This window comes from Caretta caretta, chromosome 2 (genome assembly GCF_965140235.1).
Source record: "Caretta caretta isolate rCarCar2 chromosome 2, rCarCar1.hap1, whole genome shotgun sequence".
Classification (NCBI taxonomy): Eukaryota; Metazoa; Chordata; order Testudines; family Cheloniidae; genus Caretta; species Caretta caretta.
The window spans coordinates 235,593,061-235,606,185 of NC_134207.1; the positions used below are offsets into that span (position 1 = coordinate 235,593,061).

The following is a 13,125-nucleotide window of genomic DNA, read 5'->3' on the forward strand; positions in this document are numbered from 1 at the left end:
TTTCCCCCCATTTTGAGTCAATCAAAATGTTTCACATCAATAATTTTGAAACACTTTGTTTCAATTTAGACCTTTTTTCATTTTTTAACTTTTTCAGTCTAATTAGCTTAATTTTCTAAATGAAAAATTGTCTCAAACCAGAAATTTTCATTTAATATTGACAATTTCAAAACTTTTTTTTTTAAACACATTTTTTCAAATGGTGAAATTGATTGATCCTGACCCTGTCCCATGCAGTTTCAGTTTTGACAAATTAGCATTTTTCAACCAAAAAAAAAAAAATGATTTGTCTAAAAATTCCCAACCAGCTCTAATGATGGGTACAGCAGCCAGTCATTTAGTCCCAAATGCCATCAGAGTGGTATTGCTCCTCACTGCACTCAACGTGGCCTAGTTCCTCATTACTGTAGCTGACCCTCTGTTTTTACTCAAGCAAAATTTTAACTGGCTTCAATGAAAAGCAAATTTGTTATAGCACTAATGTGACTGTAGGCCAAAATAAAACAAAAACAAAACAAAGACTGAACTAGTGATTCAGTGTTATTTGCTAATCACGTAAATGAATACTACTGAAATATAAGGAAATGGAGAAAAGGCTACACAGAGGAACATTAGCAGTAGAACATTAAGACATGGTTATACTCTAAACTTTTTTCATCTGTTCAATACTGATTTATCATTTTTATTTTACACAAAACCCTGTGTGTCCTGAGATGCTGAGAGGACCTTGGGAAAGAAACAAAAATATATCTATTACCACTTGCAAGTTAACAGTTTGTTTGACTTCGATGCTGACTGGCAGTACAGCCTTTTAAATTTCTTCTGTATTAAGTCATGTCTTTTGAACTGGGTGGAGCCGTGAATTACTACATTTCTTTTATTTCTCTAGAGACCAGTGCTTGGATCTAGTGCAGGCTACAAGTGAAATGAGTTGGGTGGTCTCAGGAAAATGTCTTGTAAACAGCATTGCTCACCAGAAAGTTGCACAGAGCATAGCACACATCTTTGGTCTGTATTAAATGAATGGAATCTGGATTACATTAATACTGTACTTGCAGAATGAAAGATACTTTAATCATGACAAAAAGACAGCTCTAGCAAATCAGTTCAAGTGAAAATTTGCATTATAAAATGGAAGCATTATAACTTTATTGCATCCCATTTTACTGTAACCTGGACAGTTCATATTTTCTGTTCAAAGGTCAATTAATTTGTGCACTGCCTTGAAGATTGCAGGGCCAGATCGTCACCTCTATTCCACTTGCTTTGTGCGTCTCCAGCAGTGCAAAGCAGTTGCAAATCTGGCAGATCTGCCACGCTGAGGATTCCCCCAATGAGGTTTTTGCCTTTTGCTCCCCATCTCCTGGCATAAGGGGTGTTCGCAGAGAAAAGCAGGGGGTCAATGGAACACTGTGGTCTGTTGCTTACCTCTTGGGACTTCAGACAGCTGCATGTAGTTTAGAACATCTGCAAGGCTGCTCTAAATTATGCTGGGTTCAGGATGGCTCCATGGTGGCCCCAGGATCAGGGAAGTGAAAAGTAAAAGTCACTTATCTTAGTCACAGCAGGGTAGCTAGCCCTGAGGTCTTCCATTTATCCCCACAGTAGGTACAGCACAAGCAGCACACCACCAATAAGCCTTAATTCTGGCCTAATGAGTCCACCCCTAGGGGAGAGAGGAGAGTTCAGTCTCCGTGCTCACTCAGTCCTCACCCTCTCCCTTTCCATTAAGATTCACAGCTATTGTCTGTGGTCAATGCTATTGCAATGGGGTGTTCTATAAACCTAACATTTGTTCAGTAAGAACTGGACAGAGACCACCAATGTATTTCACAAAGACCACTGATCACGGATATAAATGACTCTGTTACTCTTGATATGGGCCACATGAGAAGACAGATGAACGACTTTCTCATTACCCAACTCCAGAGCACTGATTTGAAGAAACTGTCCCAACACTTCCCTTCCACCACAAGATATTTCGCTTGCATGTTTACCCCAAGGTTTTGATTTCCTCTAGGTGAATTGCATGTGGAGGAGTTTAATGAAGATAAAGTAAATTTCATTCTTATTCCCAACTATTTTAAGACTAGATGTTCACAAGAAACCTTTTTTCGCTGTAGAGACAGATGATGAAGCAGTGATTTTGCAGTCCCAGACCTGCTAGTAGTATTTGATATTTGAAGATTTATAGGTTATTTGTGATCTTAATTTACTGGTACATAAATATCCAATTATGTATAGCTTTTCACTGATCTTTTTCAAAGCAATTTATAATTATAGTTAAAAATAATGGGAGAGATGTGGCTAAATTCCCTGAAGGGCTTTGAAAACAAAAAAATTTGTAACTAAAATTAATGCAGTACCCAAAAGTGTACTAGCCTTTACAGCCTTTTCTAGGCTCTGCTAAAATCTTAGCAGAGACCAAATGAGCATGCTCACAAGTGCTTCCTCTTACTGTAATTGCTTATAATATTTTACTTTTTAACTTTTGTCCCAACCTCAACTAATGATGGATTCCTCAATAAGGCTGATTTACATTCAAGGTTTGTAGGTTGTTCATTGAACAAAAAAAACCAAACAAAACAAAAAAAAGGACGAAGCAGCAAAACTATCTCATAATGCTTTAAATAAGTCCCCCCTCCTAACTCTTCAAAAAGGGTTGAAGGAGTTTTCCTCAATCTTAAAAAAAAATACATATTTTAAAAACAATTGCCTCTATGCAGAGACCAAATCTGGAAAATTTGAGCCCCAAAGGAAAATCTTCCCAAAAATTATCAAAGTGTGAAATCCACAACTGCATCATCTGTCTCTGTACAATGAGAGAAACAGGCTGGTTACAAACATTTATTCTGAAGATAAATGGGTTAAAGAATGAGATTTGTTATGTCTTTAGAAAATTCATCTGGTGGAATTGCAGAGAAACCAAAGGGTAAACATGCAAGTCTAATATTATCCCAGTGGTAATATAAACTAAATTTAAGTGAAGGTAAGAGGAAGTAAGAGACTTAGGAGTCCTAGGGTATGTCTACACTAAGAAATTAGGTTGAATTTATAGAAGTCGGTTTTGTAGAAATCGGTTTTATATATTCGAGTGTGTGTCTCCCCACAGAAAATGTTCTAAGTGCATTAAGTGCATTAACTCAGCGGAGTGCTTCCACAGTACCGAGGCAAGCGTCGACTTCCGGAGTGTTGCACTGTGGGTAGCTATCCCACAGTTCCCGCAGTCTCCGTTGCCCACTGGAATTCTGGGTTGAGATCCCAATGCCTGATGGGGCTAAAACATTGTCGCGGGTGGTTCTGGGTACATGTCGTCAGGCCCCTGTTACCTCCCTCCCTTTGTGAAAGCAGCAGCAGACAATCGTTTCGCGCCTTTTTTCTTGAGTTGCTTGTGCAGACGCCATACCACGGCAAGCATGGAGCCCACTCAGATAACCGTCACCGTATGTCTCCTGGGTGCTGGCAGACATGGTACTGCATTGCTACACAGCAGCAGCAACTCCTTTCTTGTGGCAGCAGACGGTACAATAGGACTGGTAGCCGTCATCGTCATGTCCGAGGTGCTCCTGGCCGCATCAGCCAGGAGCGCCTGGGCAGACATGGGTGCAGGGACTACATTAGAAGTGACTTGACCAGGTCATTCTCTTTAGTCCTGCAGTCAGTCCTATTGAACCATCTTATGATGAGCAGGCAGGTGATACGGATTGCTAGCAGTCCTATTGTACCATCTTCTGTTGGGCAGCCAAGAGATGAGGATGGCTAGCAGTCCTATTGTACCATCTTCTGCCGAGCAGCCATGAGATGTGGATGGCTTGCAGTCCTTCTGCACCATCTGCTGCCAGCCAAAGATGTAAAAGATACATGGAATGGATCAAAACAAGAAATAGACCAGATTTGTTTTGTACTCATTTGCTTCCCCCCCATCTAGGGGACTCATTCCTCTAGTCACTCACAGAGAAGGTGCAGCGAGGTAAATCTAGCCATGTATCAATCAGAGGCCAGACCAACCTGCTTGTTCCAATAAGAACAATTACTTAGGTGCACCATTTCTTATTGGAACCCTCAGTGAAGTCCTGCCTGATATACTCCTTGATGTAAAGCCACCCCCTTTGTTGATTTTAATTCCCTGTAAGCCAAGTCGTCAGTCGCCCCTCCCTCCGTCAGAGCAACGGCAGACAATCGTTCCGCGCCCTTTTTCTGTGCAGACGCCATACCAAGGAAACCATGGAGGCCACTCAGCTCACTTTGGCAATTAGGAGCACATTAAACACCACACGCATTATCCAGCAGTATATGCAGCACCAGAACCTGGCAGAGCGATACTGCATGAGGAGACGACGTCAGCACTATCACGTGAGTGATCAGGACATGGACACAGATTTTTCTGAAAGCATGGGCCCTGCCGATGCACGCATCATGGTGCTAATGGGGCAGGTTCATGTGGTGAAACGCCAATTCTGGGCTCGGGAAACAAGCACAGACTGGTGGGACCGCATAGTGTTGCGGGTCTGGGACGATTCCCAGTGGCTGCAAAACTTTCGCATGCGTAAGGGCACTTTCATGGAACTTTCTGACTTGCTTTCCCCTGCCCTGAAGCGCATCAATACCAAGAAGAGAGCAGCCCTCACAGTTGAGAAGCGAGTGGCAATAACCCTGTGGAAGCTTGCAATGCCAGACAGCTACCGGTCAGTCGGGAATCAATTTGGAGTGAGCAAATCTACTGTGGGGGCTGCTGTGATGCAAATAGCCCACGCAATCAAAGATCTGCTGATATCAAGGGTAGTGACCCTGGGAAATGTGCAGGTCATAGTGGAGGGTTTTGCTGCAATGGGATTCCCTAACTGTGGTGGGGCCATAGACGGAACCCATATCCCTATCTTGGCACCGGAGCACCAAGCCGGCGAGTACATAAACCGCAAGGGGTACTTTTCAATAGTGCTGCAAGCTCTGGTGGATCACAAGGGACGTTTCACCAACATCAACATGGGATGGCCGGGAAAGGTACATGACACTCGCATCTTCAGGAACTCTGGTCTGTTTCAAAAGCTGCAGGAAGGGACTTTATTCCCAGACCAGAAAATAACTGTTGGGGATGTTGAAATGCCTATAGTTATCCTTGGGGACCCAGCCTACCCCTTAATGCAATGGCTCATGAAGCCATACACAGGCAGCCTGGACAGTAGTCAGGAGCTGTTCAACTACAGGCTGAGCAAGTGCAGAATGGTGGTAGAATGTGCATTTGGACGTTTAAAGGCGCGCTGGCGCAGTTTACTGACTCGCTTAGACCTCAGCGAAACCAATATTCCCACTGTTATTACTGCTTGCTCCAAAGTATCTGTGAGAGTAAGGGGGAGATGTTTATGGCGGGGTGGGAGGTTGAGGCAAATTGCCTAGCTGCTGGTTATGCACAGCCAGACACCAGGGCAGTTAGAAGAGCACAGGAGGGCGCGGTCCACATCAGAGAAGCTTTGAAAACCAGTTTCATGACTGGCCAGGCTACGGTGTGAAAGTTCTGTTTGTTTCTCCTTGATGAAACCCCCCGCCCCTTGGTTCACTCTACTTCCCTGTAAGCTAACTATCCTCCCCTCCTGCCTTCAATCACCGCTTGCAGAGGCAATAAAGTCATTGTTGCTTCACATTCATGCATTCGTTATTCATTCATCACACAAATAGGGGGATGACTACCAAGGTAGCCCAGGAGGAGTGGTGGAGGAGGGAAAGAAAATGCCACACAGCACTTTAAAAGTTTACAACTTTAAAATTTATTGAATGCCAGCCTTCTGTTTTTTGGGCAATCCTCTGTGATGGAGTGTCTGGTTGGCCAGAGGCCCCCCCACCATGTTCTTGGGCATCCGGGTGAGGAGACTATGGAACTTGGGGAGGAGGGTAGTTGGTTACACAGGGACTGTAGCGGCAGTCTGCGCTCCACCTGCGTTTGCTGCAGCTCAACCATACACTGGAGCATATTGGTTTGATCCTCCAGCAGCCTCAGCATTGAATCCTGCCTCCTCTCATCACGCTGCCGCCACATTTGAGCTTCAGCCCTGTCTTCAGCCGGCCACCTCTCCTCCCGGTCATTTTGTGCTTTCCGGCACTCTGACATTATTTGCCTCCCACGCATTCGTCTGTGCTCTGTCAGCGTGGGAGGACAGCATGAGCTCAGAGAGCATTTCATCACGAATGCGTTTTTTTTTTCTTTCTAATCTTTGATAGCCTCTGAGAAGGAGAAGATCCTGTGATCATTGAAACACATGCAGCTGGTGGAGGAAAAAAAAGGGACAGCGGTATTTAAAAAGACACATTTTATAAAACAATGGCTACACTCTTTCAGGGTAAACCTTGCTGTTAACATTACATACATAGCACATGTGCTTTCGTTACAAGGTCACATTTTGCCTCCCTCCACCGCGTGGTTACTCCCTCAACCCTACCCCCGCCCCATGGCTAACAGCAGGGAACATTTCTGTTCAGCCACAGGCAAACAGCCCAGCAGGAACGGGCACCTCTGAGTGTCCCCTGAAGAAAAGCACCCTATTTCAACCAGGTGACCATGAAGGATATCTCACTCTCCTGAGGATAACACAGAGAGATAAAGAACGGATGTTGTTTGAACGCCAGCAAACAGACACTGAATGCTTTGTTGTACAATGATTCCCGAGTACGTGCTACTAGCCTGGAGTGGTAAAGTAGTCCTACCATGGAGGACGCAATAAGGCTGCCTTCCCCAGAAACCTTTTGCGAAGGCTTTGGGAGTACATCCAGGAGAGCCGCAAATGCCAGGGCAAATTAATCCTTTCACATGCTTGCTTTTAAACCATGTATAGTATTTTAAAAAGGTACACTCACCAGAGGTCCCTTCTCCGCCTGCCAGGTCCAGGAGGTAGCCTTGGGTGGGTTTGGGGGGTACTGGCTCCAGGTCCAGAGTGAGAAACAGTTCTTGGCTGTCAGGAAAACCGGTTTCTCCTCTTGCTTACTGTGAGCTATCATCTTCTTCGTCCCCAAAACCTGCTTCCGTGTTGCCTCCATCTCCATTGAAGGAGTCAAACAACACGGCTGGGGTAGTGGTGGCTGAACCCCCTAAAATGGCATGCAGCTCATCATAGAAGTGGCATGTTTTGGGCTCTGACCCAGAGCGGCCGTTCGCCTCTCTGGTTTTCTGGTAGGCTTGCCTCAGCTCCTTAAGTTTCACTCAGCACTGCTTCGCGTCCCTGTTATGGCCTCTGTCCTTCATGCCCTGGGAGATTTTGACAAAGGTTTTGGCATTTCGAAAACTGGAACGGAGTTCTGATAGCACGGATCCCTCTCCCCATACAGTGATCAGATCCCGTACCTCCCGTTCAGTCTATGCTGCAGCTCTTTTGCTATTCTGGGACTCCAGCCTGGTCACCTCTGCTGACGAGCCCTGCATGGTCACCTCTGCTGACGAGCCCTGCATGGTCACCTGCAGCTTGCCACGCTGGCCAAACAGGAAAGGAGGTTCAAAAGTTCGCAGTTCTTTTCCTGTCTACCTGGCCAGTGCATCTGAGTTGAGAGTGCTGTCCAGAGCGGTCACAATGGAGCACTCTGGGATGGCTCCCGGAGGCCAATACCATCAAATTGTGTCCACAGTACCCCAAATTTGACCCGGCAAGGCCGATTTAAGCGCTAATCCACTTGTCAGGGGTGGAGTAAGGAAATCGATTTTAAGAGCCCTTTAAGTCAAAAAAAAAGGGCTTCATCATGTGGACGGGTGCAGGTTTACATCAATTTAACACTGCTAAATTTGACCTAAAGTCCTAGTGTAGACCAGGGCCTAAACTGTAGTGAGGAGCAGAAAGGGTGGTAGAGAAGATTAGGGAAAAATGAGGGAGAGAGAGAGAGCTGTGCACTTGTGACATTGCACCAATTCATTAGGACTCACAGGTGAATGAGGACAACAGAGATGGATATAAGAAGCAGTCCGCAACTTTATTAACTCAATTCTGGAGAAGGGAGCTATCTGCTCTGTCTCCCTGTACCAGCCATTTAAGTGGATCCAGTGCAGGGATTTCAGGATTCCCATCATGTAGCCCATAACCCAGTGTAGACTCTCAACATACCTTTAGGATTCAGCTGATTCTACTGAATCCTCTCACTTTCTCCACTGTGAAGGGGACAGAAAATACTGAAGAGGGACCTTTGACTGCAAAGTCTTCAGGGCTCCCATTTTCCCATAAACTCATTGTGGCAAGATGGCCGATTTTAGTCTGGTGGGTCCTGTGCTTTTCTTGACAGGGAGATAAGATGCCACCCTTTGCCCCTGCTCTTGGGTGCCGAGGGCCCCGCTACTAGCCTGGGAAGGTGGTAGAGGAGGGAAGCGGGGAAGGAGGTCTGGGTTTGCTCCTCGCTCTGAGTCCCAGTCCCTCTCAACCCCTGTGGGTTTCTTACCCTCGTCCTCCTTAGGTAGGGTTACCCTCGGTCCTTAGATGCTGGGGGGAAGGGAATCTCCCTGTCCTGCTGGGGCAGGGTCTCCCTTACTTCAATTCTCAGGTCTTCCAAATTTCTCAACACATCTCCATGCTCCGGTCCGTTGTCCTTTCTCTTCCTCTGTCTGCCTGATGCAGGGGGTTTTATTAGGTTCCTAACAGGGCCTTAATTGACTGCAGGTGCTCCAATTAACCTGCAGCCACCTTCCCTAGTCTACAGGGAACCACGCCTTAATTAGCCTTGAGCTTATATATTTCCCCTCCAGCACTCTCCCACTGCTCCCTGGCCCTTCTGTATCACACTCATGTACACCAGCAAAATCCAAGGCCCTTATTTCTGGCCTTTCTCCCCACCCCCCTTTTATCTGTACTGGACACCAGCCACAAGTCATGATAAACAAAATGTTCATACATATTACTAATATTAATTTCTAAGTCCTATTTTTATTTAAAAATGCTGCCTTCATGATGCTGTGACAAAAGTGAAAACACCTACCAGGCCTCTGCCAATTTGGTCCCATTGGGAAAATATCCTTCCTAACCTCCAAAGCAGGCAACCAGTCAAACCCTCAGCATCCTAAAAACCACAGCTCTTACACAAAACTATGGGGAGGGAGGGTGAGTTAAGATGAATTGGAACATTTGGCAACAACCCCCCTATAAAGAGCAAAGAGCCAACGGTCTCCCATCTTCCTCTAGCTGGCCAATGGTTGACCGAGAGCCCCTGGGGAGGAGGGCCCTCTACTCCACTTCCTTCTGAGGCTGTCAAGCACCCTGCAGACCCTATTAAATTTCCCACCTGTTGAGCTGGGTGGGTCACATTTTGTCTTCAGAGAAATTTGTGAGAAGGAAGAAGGGAGAAAGTTAACAGTTGGGTGGCCCCACGAACCCATACCAAGACTGGGGTTGTTTGCTACATTTATATTTATTCATGATCCCAAAAAAGGTGTGGATGTGAGGTGACAACACAAAATTACTTAGGTTAGTGAATGCTAAAGAAAACTATGAGGAGCTCTGGAGGAACTTAACAAATCTAAGTGAATCAGCTGCAAGAAGGCAGGTGCAATTCACTGTTGACAAATACAAAGTAATGCACATTGGAAGGAATAATTTGAACTACCAACATACATTCCTGGGTTATCACAGCAACCCCTTATGCCACTGTGTGGGGAGACTCTGGGGTAGAAGCATGGCTCCAGTGGATACCGCTTTCCAAAAGAATCTGATCTCATATGCATGGTGTGCATGTAAACCAAGAATTAAATCTATATGGACAATCACTCAAACAAAAAATTGTGTTTGATACTGTGTAAGGAGGGGACCAAAGAAAGGGATAATGTAGTCATAGTGATAAAGCTAGAAAGAAGATCCTAGAAGCTGCTTTTTGAATGGACTTCAGGGGGCAATATGGCTGGGGTCCAGGCCAGAAAGGAGGGAATTACATTAGTCAAGGCACTAAATGATTAGGGCTGAACAAGAGCCTTGGCAATCTCGATGGAAAGAAAATGTTGACTCTTTTGAATTATGTAGGTAGAAGTGAACATGTAGGAAAGACTTGGACATGGCCTGGATATATGGGTCTACTTTAGAGAGAGGGATGAGTCAAATACAATGGCTAGAATACACTCTCCTGAATGACAAGGAGGGTGAACTGAATTATATACTTGACATTCAGCTGGAAAGATCCTACAATATCCTTCAGTTATGTTTTTCTGTTAAAAATAAAAAACAGTGTACTGTTCTGATCAAAAGCTTGATCAAAAACAGAAATGTAGATAAGTAACTTAAGTCAATGTCTTTCAAACATGAAAGCACAAAAGCAAACTGCCTGTGTAAGGCAGATCCCATTCCACGCTATTTTTTTAAATCACTCACTGAATATTACCTATATATGATTCTCAGCTTTAATTGAAAATTTGTATGTGCTCTCTACATTAAAAAAAAATAAATCTGATTTGCTTGAGAGAGTTTTCTGTGAATTTCGATTGCTCCATCTGTGCCGAAGGTGTGTACAAATATTTACATTTCTGCTTTGTGTGCTATATGGTAACAAACAGTTACAATATCTTCTACTTCATGGCCATGATCTACCTTCTTAGATATGGATACAACTGAATAAAAAACATAAAATGCAGGTTTGATGATCTACTGGCTGCTGCTTTTCAGGACAACTAATGAAAAATTACCAGAGTGCTGGAAACAATTATAAAATTGGTAATAATCTTACAAGAACCATACACATTAACAGATATAATTTAGCAATTCTCCTGTAAACTGAGTCCATTACATGAACAATGCCTTAGAAGTACAGGCCTTATTCAGTAGCGCAGCTAGTGGGGGAGCGGGGCAGCGGCCGTTCCCTCATCAAGCACAAGTGGTGCCTTTTTAATGTATTGGCACCTTTTTAATTTTTACTCACCCGGCGGTGCTCCGGGTCTTCGGTGGCTGGTCAGGCAGCACTCCGGGTCTTCAGTGGCTTTTCGGCATCGGGTCCCTCACTCGCTCCGGTCTTCAGAGGCACTTCGTTGGCGGGGCGGGGGGGAGGGCGTGTCCTTCAGTGCCATCGAAGACTGGAGTGAGTGAAGGACCTGACACCGAAGTGCCGCTGAAGACCTGGAGCGCTGCCGGGTGAGTACAAGCGGGTGGCGCCTTTTTTTATCTCCGCTCCCCCTGTTTTCTCCACCTGGCTACGCCACTGGCCTTATTGTGGCCTGGCTTGTGTGGCTTTGCAAGGCAATAAGGATACCAGAATGCAGGTAGCAGCATGAGGAAGAGAGAAGCCTCCACAGTGCTGTTATACTCGTGCCTTCAGCAAGCGGGTGGGTGGGCAAGATGAGGTAGGGCAGGGGTCTCAAACACGTGGCCCCATGGAGTTATTTCCTGCGGCCCGCCATAGGTGCCAACACCCCCCACCCCCGCTCCTCACCCCGTGCCCTCCCATGAGCGCATTGCGTCCCTGCTCCTCTGCCTACCTCCCAGCGCTTCCTGCTGCCAAACAGCTGTTTGGCAGCTCTTAGGACTGTCCAGGAGGGAGTGAGAGGAGCGGGGATGCGGTGTGCTCAGAAGAGGAGGCGGGGAAGAGGTGGGACCAGTGCAGGGAAGGGGTGGGAAGAGGTAGGGCAGGGGCGGGGCACGTACTGAAGTGTTGCTAGATACCTCTTGTGGCTATGGAAACACTAAGGTGACCAGATAGCAAGTGTGAAAAATTGGGACAGGAGGTGGGGGGGGGGGTAATAGGAGCCTATGTAAGAAAAAGCCCCAAATATCGGGACTGTCCCTATAAAATCAGGACATCTGGTCACCCTAGGTAACACCCCTTTTTTCATTAGGTGCCAGCAATGTGCTTGGTAAGACCTCAAACAGCTTACAGTCTAGCAGAGATACACAGGAGCCAGGATGCACAGGAAGACCCAGAGGGGGGATTAACTTGGAGCAGTCTGGAAGAGGGGGTTGTTTATCTGGGCATCTGTGGCGTGATTTGAATCATACCTGTCATTTCCCTTGGCTTCAGAGCTTTGTTGCAATGCACATGCTATCAGAGTCTGTTCTGAAAGGTGCTAAGCACCCAGAGATCCCACTGGTGTCAGTAGGAGGAGATGGCACCTCAGCTCCATAGAAAGGAAGTTCTAACAGAGAGATGACCCAAAGGGGGGAGGGATTCAAAACCCGCATCCCAGGCCCTTGCTGTTATGGGCTGTGACCTGAGGCTAAAAGGTGCTGCCAGCTGCCTTCTATGAGGATCAGTGCATGCTCACAGCCAAGGGCTCTTAGCCCATCAGTCCCTATCAGACCCCATGACAGCTCCCGCTGCTTCCGCAAGGCTAATGGCAATGTTTGGAAATACGTATATATATGTGAACAGTTTCTCTCTTCCATGAAGATTAACAAATCTGTGTTAAGGTCAAATCTCACTGATTAACATTTGCAAGCAACATTGAGATTGGTTTCATCTCAGAATGTCAAACCTAATATGGATGCTCTGGTTGATGCAAAACGCTGCCAGCTAAGTGGCCAAAAATGAAATGACTGTCAAAATTAGCACTGACTTTTCACATTACAGTTTTTAAAAAGTTAATACATTGACTTAACAGCATACTATATTACTCTTCATTTTTGACTATACTTTTGTATCATTGTATGAAAAGGTTTCAGTGATGCGGCCCTCAGGTCAATGTACTAGTCCTCATGTGGCCCTTGTGATGATTTGAGTTTGAGATCTCTGAGGTTGGGAGTGGGTAAAGCCTTGGCTCCACACTGCCTAGTGTGTCTATGCCAGTGCACCACAGGAGTTATGCTGCACCATGTATAGGTTTGGCTCAGACTACTTCTCCCATAAAATGAAGGGGAACCCAAAGAGCTGATTGAGATTCTCAAGGCTTGCTTACATTACCATTTTTATTTCAAGTTAATGCAGGTTGAGGTTGGACATTAGGAAAAACTTCCTAACTGTCAGGGTGGTTAAGCACTGGAATAAATTGCGTAGGGAGGCTGTGGAATCTCCATCACTAGAGATTTTTAAGAGCAGGTTAGACAAACACCTGTCAGGAATGGTCTGGATACTACTTAGTCCTGCCATGCGTGCAGGGGACTGGACTTGATGACCTCTTCAGATCCCTTCCAGTCCTATGATTCTAGGATTTTCCAATTAAATTAGAGGTAGCTAACAAAAAATCAATCGCCA

The 13,125-nt window shown here is 45.6% G+C and overlaps 1 protein-coding gene across 3 annotated transcripts in view; it reads right to left on the minus strand.

Moving 5' to 3' along the window:
* The window catches only part of PRTFDC1 (phosphoribosyl transferase domain containing 1), a 68,226-nt gene that overhangs the window by 21,272 nt on the left and 33,829 nt on the right, over positions 1-13,125 (minus strand). The gene's annotated exons all lie outside the window — the stretch shown is intronic.